We start from the raw sequence: 14,489 nt of genomic DNA on the forward strand, positions 1-14,489 counted from the left end.
GCGTCGACTCCCCAGGTCCCGGCAGGTCTCTCTCTCTCTCACTGGGGTGTTGTTGCTTTTATTTTCGCACGCGAGGCGCACACGCATTAACCTGGGGCCTGATCCAGCTCTGAAATAAAACGGGATTTGCGCGAGGGAGCCTTGCTGGATCGGGCTCGGGATGGGTCAGATCCTGCAGCCTTGTAGATAACGTCTCCTTCACTGGAGGCTTAAAAAACCGGGGATTCTTTAGCAGTTTTTCATACATTGCAGCGGGTTGGGCTGGATGACCCCTGGGGAGCCCTCGCAACACGACAATTCCATAAACTTTCTTGGGAGTAGGGCCGCTAAGCTCAGCCCTGCTTTCCAATTCTCCATGCCCCCCTCACCTTTTCCCCTCTTTCCAACACCCCCTCCATTTTCTAGTTATATATATATGTATTTTCCAACTCTCTAACATTAGAAATCTGCCCGGGGCCCTTGCTGTATCACACCGCAGAGCCTAGCACACCCAGCTAAAATCCAGGGTGAAATCTAGTCCCGGAACCCTCCTGCCTAGACTACTGCAGTGCGATGCTCGCCTTGGGCTGCCCTTGAAGACTGTTCCAGAATCTGCTGCCCTCTCAAAACCTGAGGGTTCGGTGGGTCCCCACTGTGCCCCGTTTGCAACTGGGCACATCCAGACGCTGGTTTTGTCTCTTAAAGCGCTGCTGGAGGGACGGCAACCCGGAGTTGTCAAGAAGGCCTGCTCCATCCATCCATACTCGCAGGTCTTCCGGAAGAGGTAGAACAGGACTGATTCCTGCATTGCAGGGGGTTGGACTGAATGACCTCTGGGGGCCCCTTGCAACTCTAAAATCCCAAGTTCTTCGCCTCCTTCCCTCCCTGCCTTTTCTGACTCCCACCCCTGGCGCCTCCCCCTCCTCCCGATTCACCCGCTGCCTAATCGGCGCGCCAAATCCACTTTCCCCCAATGGGCTCGTGTAAACGGGAGTGGCTCCGAATCGAAAGATCCGGATTTCCAGGCAGACGGGGTTCCCGACTGCAAGGGCAGGAGGGCGCATGCATGCGGCGGCTTGCACCCGCGGGCAGCAGCCCGGCCCCCAGTGAGGCGGCTGCATCAGGCGCGGGCCAAGCTGGACGTCCCCGCCGGCGGCTCCGGTGTGGCCTCGGCTCGCCAATCCGCAGTCGGCTCCGGCTCTCCTTGCGCAATGTTGCCACCCAGCGGCCAATCGGAGGCGGCCTCCGCGCTCCCCTCTCCTGTCGCGTCAGCTCCCCCCTCGGACGCGTGTGTGGCTGGCTGGTTGCGTGTTTGGGGCGCCTCGTCTGAACGGGAAAGCCAGGACCCCCGGGGGTGCAGTGGGGGTGAGCGCGCAAGACCTCCTGATGACAGAGTCATGACGTCTTTCGCGCACACCCTTTCCAATTAAACCTTCATTTAGCTGGTGGCAGTTAGCTATACAAAACACGTGGGGATGCGGCATACGGGATCTGCCGGTGCCCGCGAATAACGAAATCCCATAATTGCAGGGGAGGTTCGCTGGAGGCGTGTGCAATAAATTGGGCAAGGTCCATTAATCCAGATTTTTATTCTTATTTTTTTAAAACGATTTCCTGTACATGCGTACGGGAAGTAGCCTTTCCCAAAGCTCTGGTTTCCCCCGTAGTGATGTATGGAAGTGAGAGCTGGACCATCAAGAAGGCTGATCGCCGAAGAATGGATGCTTTTGAATTCTGGGGCTGGAGGAGACTCTGGAGAGTCCCATGGACGGCAAGAAGATCAAACCTCTCCATTCGGAAGGAAATCAGCCCTGAGTGCTCACTGGAAGGACAGATCCTGAAGCTGAGGCTCCAAGACTTTGGCCACCTCATGAGAAGAGAAGACTCCCTGGAAAAGACCCTGATGTTGGGAAAGATGGAGGGCGCAAGGAGAAGGGGACGACGGAGGACGAGATGGTGGGACAGTGTTCTGGAAGGTGCCAGCATGAGTTTGACCAAACTGCGGGAGGCAGTGGAAGACAGGAGGGCCTGGCGTGCTCTGGTCCAGGGAGTCACAAACTAAACAAATAAATAACAACAACAAATTTGTGTCTGTGTGTGTTTGGAGAGTCATGGAGTCTCTCGCCAAGACGTGTGCACAAGATCCTGCGTCCCATTGCGAAGGCTGCTTGTCTCCCAAGTCATGCAGACACACAAACAGACGCCCAGCTCGCTTGGTGCAAACACTCAGATAATTCCAAACCGGGCGTCAAGTTGCGTTTGAACAACAAGGGCTGGGGAAGGGCGATAAGGTGCCCCCCACCCTGCGGCTAGGAGCTGTTGGGCGTTGATCCAGGGGCTTTTCCAGCACCCTGAGAGTAGCTCAGGGCAGAGGAGTTTTGGCCGGCGAAACTCCGGAGGCGCCGCTGGCCTTGGATCCAGGAAAATTAGAGCACTTCACATTTTGCAGCAAAAGGAGGCAGAAATGCTTCTGGATGCTTCCAGCTCTTGGAAACTTCAGGAGGGGACAGTTGCCTTTGTCCCTTTGTTTTGGAGGCTTCTCGTTGATTGGCCACTGTGAAAACAGGACGCTGGACTAGGTGGGTCATGGCCTCTTCCCATGTTCTGACGTTGAAACAGTGGGAACACGAAACGCCAGAATTTGCGACCATCCAGTGATGGTCCCTATCTTCCCTATCTTCTTCTTCTTTGATGATCCCTCGTAGCTGAGTAAGATTGTCTTCCATAAACACGGTTTTAACCATGAGTCCGTAAGTGACTGTGGAGGCCAATTCTGGATCCACACGTCCTTCCACAGTGGGGACATTGGTTTCCAGGCGGGAGTCCATCACGGTGTGGATTTGCCAAGCGTGCCTTCCTATTAGCACGTTTCTCCCTTGCATCCTGAGTTCGAGTGTCTTCAAAGCCCATGACACCTTTGGTAAAGGCTGTTCTCCAACTGGAGCGCTCGCAGGCCAGTGTTTCCTAATTATCAGTGTTTATACTACATTTTTTTAGATTTGCCTTGAGACAGTCTTTAAACCCCTTTTGTTGACCACCAACATTACGCCTTCCATTTTTAAGTTCAGAATAGAGTAGTTGCTTTGGAAGACGATCATCAGGCATCCGCACAACATGACCAGTCCAACGAAGTTGATGTTGAAGAATCATTGCTTCAACATTGGTGATCTTTGCTTCTGCCAGTACACTGATTTTAGTTCGCCTGTCTTCCCAAGTGATGTGTAAAATTTTTTGGAGACACCATTGATGGAATCTTTCAAGGAGTTGGAGATGGCGTTTATAAGTGGTTCATGTTTCACAAGCATACAGTAAGGTTAGTAGTACAATAGCTTTATAAACAGGCATTTTGGTTTCCCTGCAAATGTCCCAGTCCTCAAACACTCTGCACTTCAATCAGGAGAAAGCCGCATTCGCAGTGCTCAGGCGATGCTGGATTTCGGCATCAATGTCGGCCCTTGTGGAAAGATAGCTGCCCAGGTAGGAGAAGTGATCGACATTTTCCAACGTTACACCACTGAGTTGGATTTGTGGCGCTGCAGAGGGGTTATTTTGTACTTGTTGGTGCAGCACTTTGGTTTTTTGGATGTTGAGCGACAGGCCAAGCTTTTTGTAAGCTTCTGCGAAGATATTTAGGATGGTTTGGAGGTCATCCTCTGAGCGTGCGCACACTACGTTGTCATCAGCATACTGAAGCTCTATGGCGGAAATTACGGCAACCTTACTCTTTGCTTTCAGCCTGCCCAGATTGAAGAGCTTTCTTTTCATCTGTTTGATATATGATTTCTACCCCAGTGGGGAGTTTCCCTTCGACAAAGTGTAGGATCATGGCAATGATACTAATGAATAGAGTTGGGGCAATAACACAACCCTGGAATAAACCCTTCGAATAGATCAAAGAGGATTAGATAAATTCCTAGAGGAGGAAGGCAAGCAACAGGGCTACCAGCCACAGTGGTTATTCTCTTCCTTCGCAGTTGGATTCTGTGTCCAGTTCTGGGCAGCACAATTTAAGAAGGATGTTGACAAGCTGGAAGGTGTGCAGAGGAGGCGGACCAGATGATCAAAGGTCTGGGAACCAAGCCTTATGAGGAACGGTTGAAGGAGTTGGGGATGTTCAGCCTGGAAAAGAGGAGACTGAGAGGAGATAGGATAGCCATCTTCACTTATCTCAAGGATTATCACATGGAAGAGGGAGCAAGCTTGTTTTCTCCTGCTCTGGAGGGCAGGACTCGAACCCATGGCTTCAAGTGACGAGAAAGGAGATTGCAGCTCAACCTCTGGAAGAACTTTCTGACAGTAAAAGCCGTTCAGCAGTGCAACGGGTTCCCTCGGAAGGTGGTGAATTCTTCTCCCTTGGAGGTTTTTAAGCAGAGTTTGGATGGACACCTATCCGGGATGCTTTAGCCGAGATTCCTGCATCGCAGGGGGTTGGGCTGGATGACCACCAGGGGTCCCTTCCAACACTGCAGTTCTGTGATTCCTCTCCAGCCGTTTCAGACCACAACACAGGGAGAGGACAGGATGAGGGAGGCTGTTCTAAAAGGTGGAGGTGGAAGGGGACCCACGGCCAGCAAAGGGAGCTTTTGCCACCAGGATCATGCCAGGTTCCGCACGTGGCAAAGGACATTATGGCCAGCTGCCCATAAAAGCAGCAAATTCCCGTAAAGACCAGCTGTTAAATCCCTTTACCAGGAAACGGTTCCCTTCTCTCTGCCGCCTTTTCTTTCCTGCGGAAGGAAAACAATTTTTAAAAGCGCCATTCATAATAACAGTGTCTGTGGCTTCAAATACGAGCCGCGTTCATTTTGTCTGTTTACAAATTGCCATCTGTTAATTTTTTGTTTTTTATTTGCAGGTTTGGGCGATTGGAGGAAGAGGTTTTTCGGGAGGAGGAAGTTCTGCGTCACAGGATCGTAGAACTGCGGATTTGCAAGGGACCCCCAAAACTCACCTAGCCCAACCCCCCAAAATGCAGGAATCCTATAGCCTGTGTTCTCGTGCAGGGAAGAAAATCCCAGAGAAAGACAGATTTGCTCTGTTAAATTCCAGCTAAGCGTTTGCATCCCCGATTAACACCTTGATCGGGCAATTCATGCGATGCTATGGCCCCTTCTAAACCAGAATATTAAATAGGGGCTTTGTGCAAGGATCGGGCCCCTACCCATTTGCGATGAGAGACATCCTCAAGAAAAAAGGATCAAGGTTAAACAAGGGCAGACAGAGGGCAGGAAACTATTTACACCAAACACTTGGGCCCCTGATAAGTTATCTCTGCGGCAGGTGTTGCCCCCCCCCGTGCCCCCCCCCCCCCGAGAAAAATCATTGGACAAGTCCTTGGAGGTTAGAACATCAGACAAGGTTAGTGGGGCCCCCGCCTCTTTCCTGTGGCAGGGAGTTCCACAGATGAACTGTGGGAAGGGCTTTCTATTATCTGCCCTGAATTCCCGCACTGCAGGAGGGGGTTGGGCTGGATGACCCCTAGGGGTCCCTTCTGACCCTATGTTCTTCTATGAATCTTCTGACATCCAGCTTCCTTGGAAACCCTCAAATTCTAGCCTTAGGGGAGAGTTAGGATAACTTTTTCCCTGGTCCCTGGGAATCTCTAGGGACCAGAGATTCTTAGAAGACTGGAGTAAATATTTGAAAAGCAATTGTAATAAACAGATGACGCTAGTAGGACTGCAAGAAGTTCTGTAAGGAGGACGGTGCGAAATATTGCAAGGAAGACTATGATGAGAATTATTAGTTAACGGTAATTAAAAGCAATAGAGAAATAATTAAGAAATGCAGAATAAGTGATAAAGAACGGAAAATCTTCAGAGGTTGTTGATGGAAGTCCAAAATACTGAATAAGATAAGGAGTTATGTTTAATGACTGTTGGAAATGATATGTTAAAAATTATATATATTTATATATATATATATATATATATATATATATATATATATATATATAAAGATAGCTTTTCCCTGTGTTTTTTCCCCACAACATGAGTAATCTTATAATAATCTACCATGGGCCAGGCTGATTCACGAGGCCCTGATCGTTAGGGGCCCCTAACGATGATGACCTGGACTTCTGCTGCGTCCCCCCCCCCCGGCAGAACACCCCCCTTTGCTGGGACCCCAAAGCTCAGACCTCCTCTGCCAGCCCACGGTGCCCCCGCAACATCACCCACGTCAAGCCCATTTACTGGAATTGGAGCTAATAAAATTTGTTCCTGGCTCGCAGAGAAAAAGGAGGAGAAGTGGAAGGAGGGAGCGATAAACAATTAGGGCCTTAATTATATTGAGCACGGCTTCCTCTGTGTTTTCTGCGGTGGTCTAAGTGGTTTTGGAGATGAGCTCGGGGCTTATGCCGCAGCAGGGAAGGAAGTGGGGGGAATCAAAATGTTGACACCCCTCCCCTTTCCCTGACTAATTAATTAAAAAAACAACAACGAAGGGGCTTATCACAGAATTGTAGCATCGGAAGGGACCCCCAAAGGTCATCCATTCCAACCCCCTGCAGTGCAGGAATCCCAGCTTGTGACACCAGAAGGAATGGCTTTCGTGGGCGAAAGTTTCTTTTGTCAGATGCGCATTATGTTCTTGGGAGCAGGCCTCCCGTTTTATCTTCAGAACAGCCCTGAGAGGAAGACTAGCCATGAAATAATAATAATAATAATAATAATAATAATAACAACAACAACAACAACAACAACAACAACAACAACAACAACAAAACAACAACAATAAATTATTATTATTATTATTATTATTATTATTATTATTATTATTAATACCCCAGCCACTCTGGGCAGCTCCCAATCAAGTGTTAAAAACAGTACAGCATTAAATATTAAAAACTTCCCTGAACAGGGCTGCCTTCAGATGTCTTTTAAAGATAGGATAGTTGTTTATTTCCTTGACATCTGCTGGGAGGGCGTTCCACAGGGCAGGCGCCACCACCGAGAAGGCCCTCTGCCTGGATCCCTGTAACCTCACTTCTCGCAATGAGGGAACCGCCAGAAGGCCCTCAGAGCTGGAGCTCAGCGTCCGGGCAGAACGATGGGGGTGGAGACGCTCCTTCAGGTATCCTGGGCCTTTGAGGCCGTTTAGGGCTTTCAAGGTCAACACCAGCACTTTGAATTGTGCTCGGAAACGTACTGGGACCCAATGTTGATTTCTCAAGACCGGTGTTATGTGGTCTCGGCGGGCACTCCCAGTCCCCAGTCTAGCTGCCGCATTCTGGATTAGTTGCAGTTTCTGAGTCACTTTCAAAGGTAGCCCCACGTAGAGCGCATGGCAGTAGTCCAAGCGGGAGTAAACCAGAGCATGCACCACTCTGGCCAGACAGTCTGCAGGCAGGGAGGGTCTCATCCTGCGTACCAGATGGAGCTGGGAGATAGCTGCCCTGGACACAGAATTGACCTGTGCCTCCATGGACAGCAGTGAGTCCAGAATGACTCCCAGGCTGCGCACCTGGTCCTTCGGGGGCACAGTTGCCCCATTCAGGACCAGGGAGTCCGCCACACCCGCCCGCCCCCCTGTCCCCCCAAAACAGTACTTCTTCCCTGTCAGGATTCAGCCTCAATCTGTTAGCCGCCATCCATCCTCCAGCCGCCTCCAGGCACTCACACAGGACCTTCACCGCCTTCACTGGTTCTGATTTAAAGGAGAGGTAGAGCTGAAACATAGCGGCAGGACAAAGGTCACCTCCTGACCTTCGTAGCCGAGTTAGGAATTTGAGGGGAAGGGTGTCTAGAGTTTAGGGCCCAGCTGTGATGAAAATGATGTATAGGTGGCATATTACTCCTGTGAAACTAGCTAGAATGTATAAAGTTAGTAATAAATGTTGGGAATGTAAAGAAAAAGAAAGAACGTTTTATCACATGTGGTGGGAATGTAAAAAAGTGAAAAACTTCAGGGAAATGATATATAATGAGATGAAAAAGATGTTGAAATACACATTTATTAAGAAACCAGAAGCAATTTTACTTGGCATTGTAGGAGATGATATAAACAGAAAGGATTGTAAGTTGTTTTTATATGCAGTGACGGCAGCAAGAATATTACTGGCGCAAAAATGGAAGCAAGAAGAACTACTGACAAAAGAAGAATGGAGGATGAAACTGATGGAATATGCAGAATTAGATAAATTAACAGGAAGGATTCGAAACCTGCTGGTTCAGAGATTCTTGAAAGACTGGAGTAAATATATGAACGATTTGAAAAGTAATAGTAATGAGCAGATTACGCTAGTAGGATTGCAAGACGTTTTGTAAGAATTATATGAAATATTGTAAGAAAGACTATGAGAGAATTATTGTTGTTGTTGTTTAGTCGTTTAGTGGTGTCCGCCTCTTCGTGACCCCCTGGACCAGAGCACGCCAGGCCCTCCTGTCTTCCACTGCCTCCCTCATGCAGGTAGCTTCGAGAACACTGTCCCACCATCTCTACTTCCGTCGTCCCCTTCTCCTTGGGCCCTCCATCTTTCCCAACATCAGGGTCTTTACCAGGAAGCTTCTCAGCTTCAGGATCTGTCCTTCCAGTGAGCACTCAGGGCTGATTTGCTTAAGAGTGGATAGGTTTGATTTTCTTGCAGTTCATGGGACTCTCAAGAGTCTAGTCCAGCACCATAATTCAAAAGCATCCATTCTTCGGCCATCAGCCTTCTTTAATAGATATATTAAGAAATGCAGAATAAGTGATAAAAGACAGGAAATCATCAGAGGTGTTGACAGAAGTCTAAAACAATGTATAAGATAAGAAGTTATGTTATGTGATTGTTGGAAATGATATGTTAAAAAACTATATATATTTGGGACATGGGTGGCGCTGTGGCTTAAACCACAGAGCCTAGGGCTTGCTGATCAGAAGGTTGGCGGTTCGAATCCCCACAACGGGGTGAGCTCCCGTTGTTCTGCCCCTGCTCCTGCCAACCTAGCAGTTCGGAAGCACGTCAAAGTGCAAGTAGATAGATAGGTACCGCTCCGGCAGGAAGGTAAACGGCATTTCGTGCGCTGCTCTGGTTCGCCAGAAGCGGCTTGGTCATGCTGGCCACATGACCCGGAAGCTGTACGCCGGGTCCCTCGGCCAATAAAGCGAGATGAGCGCCGCAACCCCAGAGTCGGCCACGACTGGACCTAATGGTCAGGGGTCCCTTTACCCTTTACCTATATATATATGTGGGAGTTGTAGCTCAGCGGCGCCTGGAGCGCAGCGCCTTGAGGATGGCTGCTCGGTGGTGCGTTGATGTGCTCAGACAAACGGACAGAGCACAAAGCACAAAGCCAGCGAGGGAACAAGGCTCCAGGCCTTGCTGCAGAAATCCTGTACGCATTCATGCGCCGAAACCTCAACAAGCCTTGCGTCCTTCCTGGGAGATGGTGTGCGCACACCTGTCGACATGTTGCTGGCGCTCTGCTCCAGCAGCACCTGTACGTGCCTTTCCTTGATATAAAATCGGTTCCTTCTCCTCCCTCCGCCCCTCGACCCATCCTCTGCCTCCCCCAGAGAGGTGGTCTCGCGTGCAAGACTGCGACCCACCCAATGCACCGGGGGTTGTTTTGGGTGCCACCAGATTCCCTGTTTACTAAACCCAAAGCCTCCTGCTGTCTGCACATCCCTCGGCGTTTGTGGGCAAACAGTCGCTGCTTCTGTTGCCAGCCAGCCGTGGCACGTGGCCCACGGCAAGCACTGCTGTGTTGCCATTACACACACAAGGGTGTTGCACGAAAGCAGCGCTGACCTCTGGGGTCTGCTGCCCCAAGAGATCTTTTCACGTAGCCCCTGGTTAAACTGTGCACCTCGCTCCAGCAAGAGACACAGCGATGGCCACCAACATGTGTGGCTTTAAAGTAAAGGTAAATCTTGCTTTACTGGCCGAGGGAGCCGGCGTCCAGCTTCCGGGTCATGTGGCCAGCAGGACTAAGCCGCTTCTGGCGAACCAGAGCAGCGCACGGAAATGCCATTTACCTTCCCGCCGGAGTGGTACCTATTTATCTACTTGCACTTTGATGTGCTTTCGAACTGCTAGGTTGGCAGGAGCAGGGACCGAGCAACGGGAGCTCACCCCGTCATAGGGATTCAAACCGCCAACCTTCTGATCGGCAAGTCCTAGGCTCTGTGTGGCTTTAGAAGGGGATTAATAATAATAAATTTTTATTTATATCCCGCCCTCCCCAGCCGAAGCCGGGCTCAGAGCGGCTAACAATAAAAGTAACACAGCATTATCAAATCAATTCATTCTAAAATCAATTCTGAATCAAATTAATGGCAACCATTGGGCTAGAGTTCTGTGAGGATTACAGAAGGAGGAGGTCAGGCTGTGCCCTGGCCAAAGGCCTGGTGCAGACCCTACGGTAAGATGTCAAGTCCCGCAGAGCTCTAGTCTCTTGTGATGGAGCATTCCACCAGATCAGGGCCACGGCCGAAAAAGCCCTGGCTCTGGTTGAGGCCAGCCTAACCTCCCTGTGGCCCAGGACCTCGAAGATGTTTTTGTTTGAAGACTGTAAGGTCCTCCGTGGGACGTACCAGGAGAGGTGGTCCCGTAGGTACGAGGGTCCTAGGCCATGTAGGGCTTTAAAGGTTAAAACCAGCACTTTCAACCTGATCCTGTACTCCACCGGGAGCCAGTGTATCTGGTATAGCACCGGGTGAATGTGATCCCGCGGCGAGGACCCCGTAAGGAGCCTCGCCGCAGCATTCTGCACCCGCTGGAGTTTCTGGGTCAGTCTCAAGGGCAGCCCCACGTAGAGTTACAATAATTAAGTTTGGAGGTGACCATCACATGGATCACAGTGGCGAGGTCAGGGCGAGAGAGGTAAGGTGAATTCATGGAGGAGTTGACGGATGGCTGCTGGAGGCAGCCGTGATTCTGAATGCCAGCTGAAAAGTTGTAGTGTTAAGTAAGAGGGAGAAGCATTGTAGTGTTAAGTAAGAGGGAGAAGCATCATAGCATCGTAGAGTCTGAAGGGACCCCCAGGGGTCATCCAGCCCAACCCGCTGCATGCAATGCAGGAATCTCAGTTAAAACCTCCAAGGAAGGAGAGTCTACCACCTTCTGAGAGTCTGTTCCACTGTCAAACAGCTCTTGTCGTCAGAATGTTCTTCCTGATGTTTAGTCGGAATCTCCTTTCTTTGTCACTTGAAGCCATGGGTTCGAGTTCTACCCTCCAGAGCAGGAGAAAACAAGTTTGCACCATCTTCCATGGGACAGCCCTTCAGATGCTTGAAGACAGCTCTCATATCTCCTCTGAAATGAAAAATTTAAGGTCACACACACACACACACACACACACACACACACATATATATATATATATATATATATATTCCATAAATGTACCAACCAAGCGCATACCGCATACATAGATGTGTAGACCACATGTCTGGAGCAGCACAGGAGGACCGCCCTGAAACCATTTTCAAATGTTTTCTCTGCAAGGAGGGAGAAGGTGGGGGAGCCTCCCCATTGTCTTTTCGTTCATAAATCGCATCTTTCGTTCATAAATCGCATGTCTGTGTTTGAATAGGGTGAGCCTGTGACCTGGCTCAGGAACTGAGTATTTGTCATTACAAATGACTGGCAAGGCTCCCCAGGCAATCCAATCAAGTGAGCATTAACAGGTAACCTGCCAGACAGGAGGTATACAAGGCACTCAGATTTCTGTTGTAGACTGTCCTTACTGTGATGTAGGTATGATGTTTCTGGGGGTGGTCTTGGACTCCAGGGTGGGCAATTTAAAATGTCTATATAAGGGCGGGCACACCTTCGTTCGGGGTCCTCCTCCTTCTCCTTGTGTGTGAAGGGGGCACCCTGTTGCAACAGATCAATAAAGACCAGGCTTATGAGCTGCTTTGCTTCTCAGTATTCTCTGCTTGGCCTCTGTTATTTTCTCCTCCCGATGGAGAACCTGCAAAGGACTCTATAAGGGCTCATGTGTCCCCCATAAGGGAATAAGGGCAGATTTTCGTTTATTGCACCTGTCAGTCTCCTCTTTTCCAGGCTAAACATCTCAAACTCCCTCAACTGTTCCTCATAAGCCTCAGTTCCCAGATCCTTCATCATCTTGGGTCTCCCTCCTCTGCAAACATTCCAGCTTGTCAGCATCCTTCGTAAATTGTGGCGCCCAGAACTGGATACTGTCTCTATCCATTTTCTCTCTGTCGTGCATAATTTTTAAAACTTCTATCGTGTCGCCTCTTAACTTGCCTTTTTTCTAAACTAAAAAGCACCAAACACTGCAATGTTCCTATATAGGGGCATCACACCTTACAAATACTTCCAGAATGTGGCTATAACTCTATTTGCTTCCACCAAGAGAAATTCAGTTAGTGGTTTCTCTACCAAGCCCTGATTCTCATTTAAATCCCGATTCAGTAACGCAAGCGCCAAAAACTTGGTAATTTTACTTTCCTTGATGGCGTGCATGTTCTTTTTCCTTTTTTTTATTCTTATCTGTATTATGTTTTATATTCTATTTATATACCGGTTCAATGTTTAGCTGTCCCAGTTCTGTGTATGTTTACATTTTATCACCCGGGGGTGTTGGCGGTTGTTGTTTTTTAACTGGAGGGTTGAAGCTTCTCCGTAGAGGAAGTTTTCCTTGAAAAGCAGACTGTGCATTTCAAGGAAAACAAAAAAACAAAAAAGACTCCAGCACTCGTGTTGGTCACAGGAAAGAGCCTCGTGGCACAACTTAAAAGACTTAACTCTTTTTATTATGCCATGAGCCAGCTTTCTGCAAGCTCCTGCCCTCCAGAGCTTTTGGACTACATTCCCCATCAGCTCCAGCTGGTGTGGTCATATGATGCCCCAGGGGCCTTGTTATGTACTGAGTTGAATAGGATCCAAACTGCAGCAGTCTGATTGGTCCTAGAACAATGCAGCAGTATGATTGGTTAGCAGGAACCACCCAATCATGCTCCAGATAGAAGTGAATCCACAACCTGATTGGCCCACAGTAGAATCCTGGAATTAGCCAATCATGTGCAGCCCATTGTGTAAATAATGTATATAAAGCAGATACTTTGAGGGGACATTGATTCATTCCTCCTCACCACTATGAGCTGAATAAAGAGCATGAAATCACTTTGCGACTCTGAGTATATTTCACTGGCGACGAGGGTGGGATCCCGCTGAGCTGACTGCCACACACAGCACCACAGCACCGCCACCTGCCGCACCGCTGCCTCGCACCGTGTATCCAGGCTTCAGCTCCGGGACACAAGGAACTCAGAATGGCAACTGACAGCAGCTTCTCGCCATTCAACCCAGCATCTGGAGACTGGGAAGCGTACGCCTCCCGTTTCACCTTCCTCCTAGAAGCCAAAGGGGTCACCGATGAAGAAGACGCCAAGAAGAGGGCAATATTCTTCAGCGTCTGCGGAGAGGAGACATTTGAAATCGCCCGGGCTCTCCTTGCGCCTGAAGACGTCGCTACTGTTCCATACAGAACAATAATGGAACAGCTGAAGGGGCACTTTTCGCCACAGCCCTCAGTGGTGGCTCGTCGAAATGCCTTCTACGCAAAGCGGCAAGCCCCTGGGGAAACCATAACTGGGTTTGTGACCTCTCTCCGCCAAGCTGCCCGGTTCTGCAACTTCTCAGAGCTGGAGAACATGCTTCGTGACCGCCTCGTCGGTGGCCTGAAGGATGAGAAGCTGCAACGACGCCTCTACGCTAAGAAGAACCTAACGTTCCAGGTCGCTCTGGAGGAGGCCCTGGCAACGGAAGCTGCTGAGAGGTCGACGCAAGAGGCACGGCTGAGCCAGCCGTCCCAACCGAGGGTCCACCACGAAGACCTCACCAACGACTCGGGATCCGACAGGGAGGAGGTGCACCGAGTACAGCAGCGCACTCAAGCAGCCCACATACCACAGCTGCCTCGACGAGAAGGAGGGAACTGCGCAAGCTGTGGAGAAAGTCACGAGAGGAGGACCTGCCGTTTCCGCAACGCAGAGTGCAGGCAGTGCAGAAAATTGGGACACATCGCCCGGGTGTGTCGGGCTCGGCCCACCCGAAGCCAGGCATCAGATGACCAATCCAAGAGCCCCAGGTCCCGGGGCCCAACGCACCAAGGCAACTCGACGGAGCTCACAGACTTCCAGGTATACCAGTTGCCCCACCCCAACGTAGAGAAAATTTATGTAGAGGTACAGATAGAGGGGGCCCCATGCCGCATGGAGCTTGACACGGGTTCAACTCTATCCATAATCTCGGCAAGGACCTTAAGGAAACTGTGTCCTACTGGGGGTCCCAAACTCAGGCCGGCCCCATTCACCCTCCGGGACTTCCAGAAACGTAAGGTCCCCACAATGGGGGTGGGGACCTTCAGGGTGCAATACCGAGGGCGGACGCGGCAACTGGACTTGCTTGTGGTCAAGGGCCCCTACATTAGCTTACTGGGGTTGGCATGGTTTGGACCACTGGGACTAGCCATCACCGGGGTGAACCACATGAGCTTACAAGTGGACGTGGACGCCATATGCAAGGAGTTTCCGGGGGTTTTCGATGGGAAATT

Source organism: Podarcis erhardii, assembly GCF_964252035.2.
Source record: "Podarcis erhardii genome assembly, chromosome: 13".
In the NCBI taxonomy this organism is placed as follows: domain Eukaryota; kingdom Metazoa; phylum Chordata; class Lepidosauria; order Squamata; family Lacertidae; genus Podarcis; species Podarcis erhardii.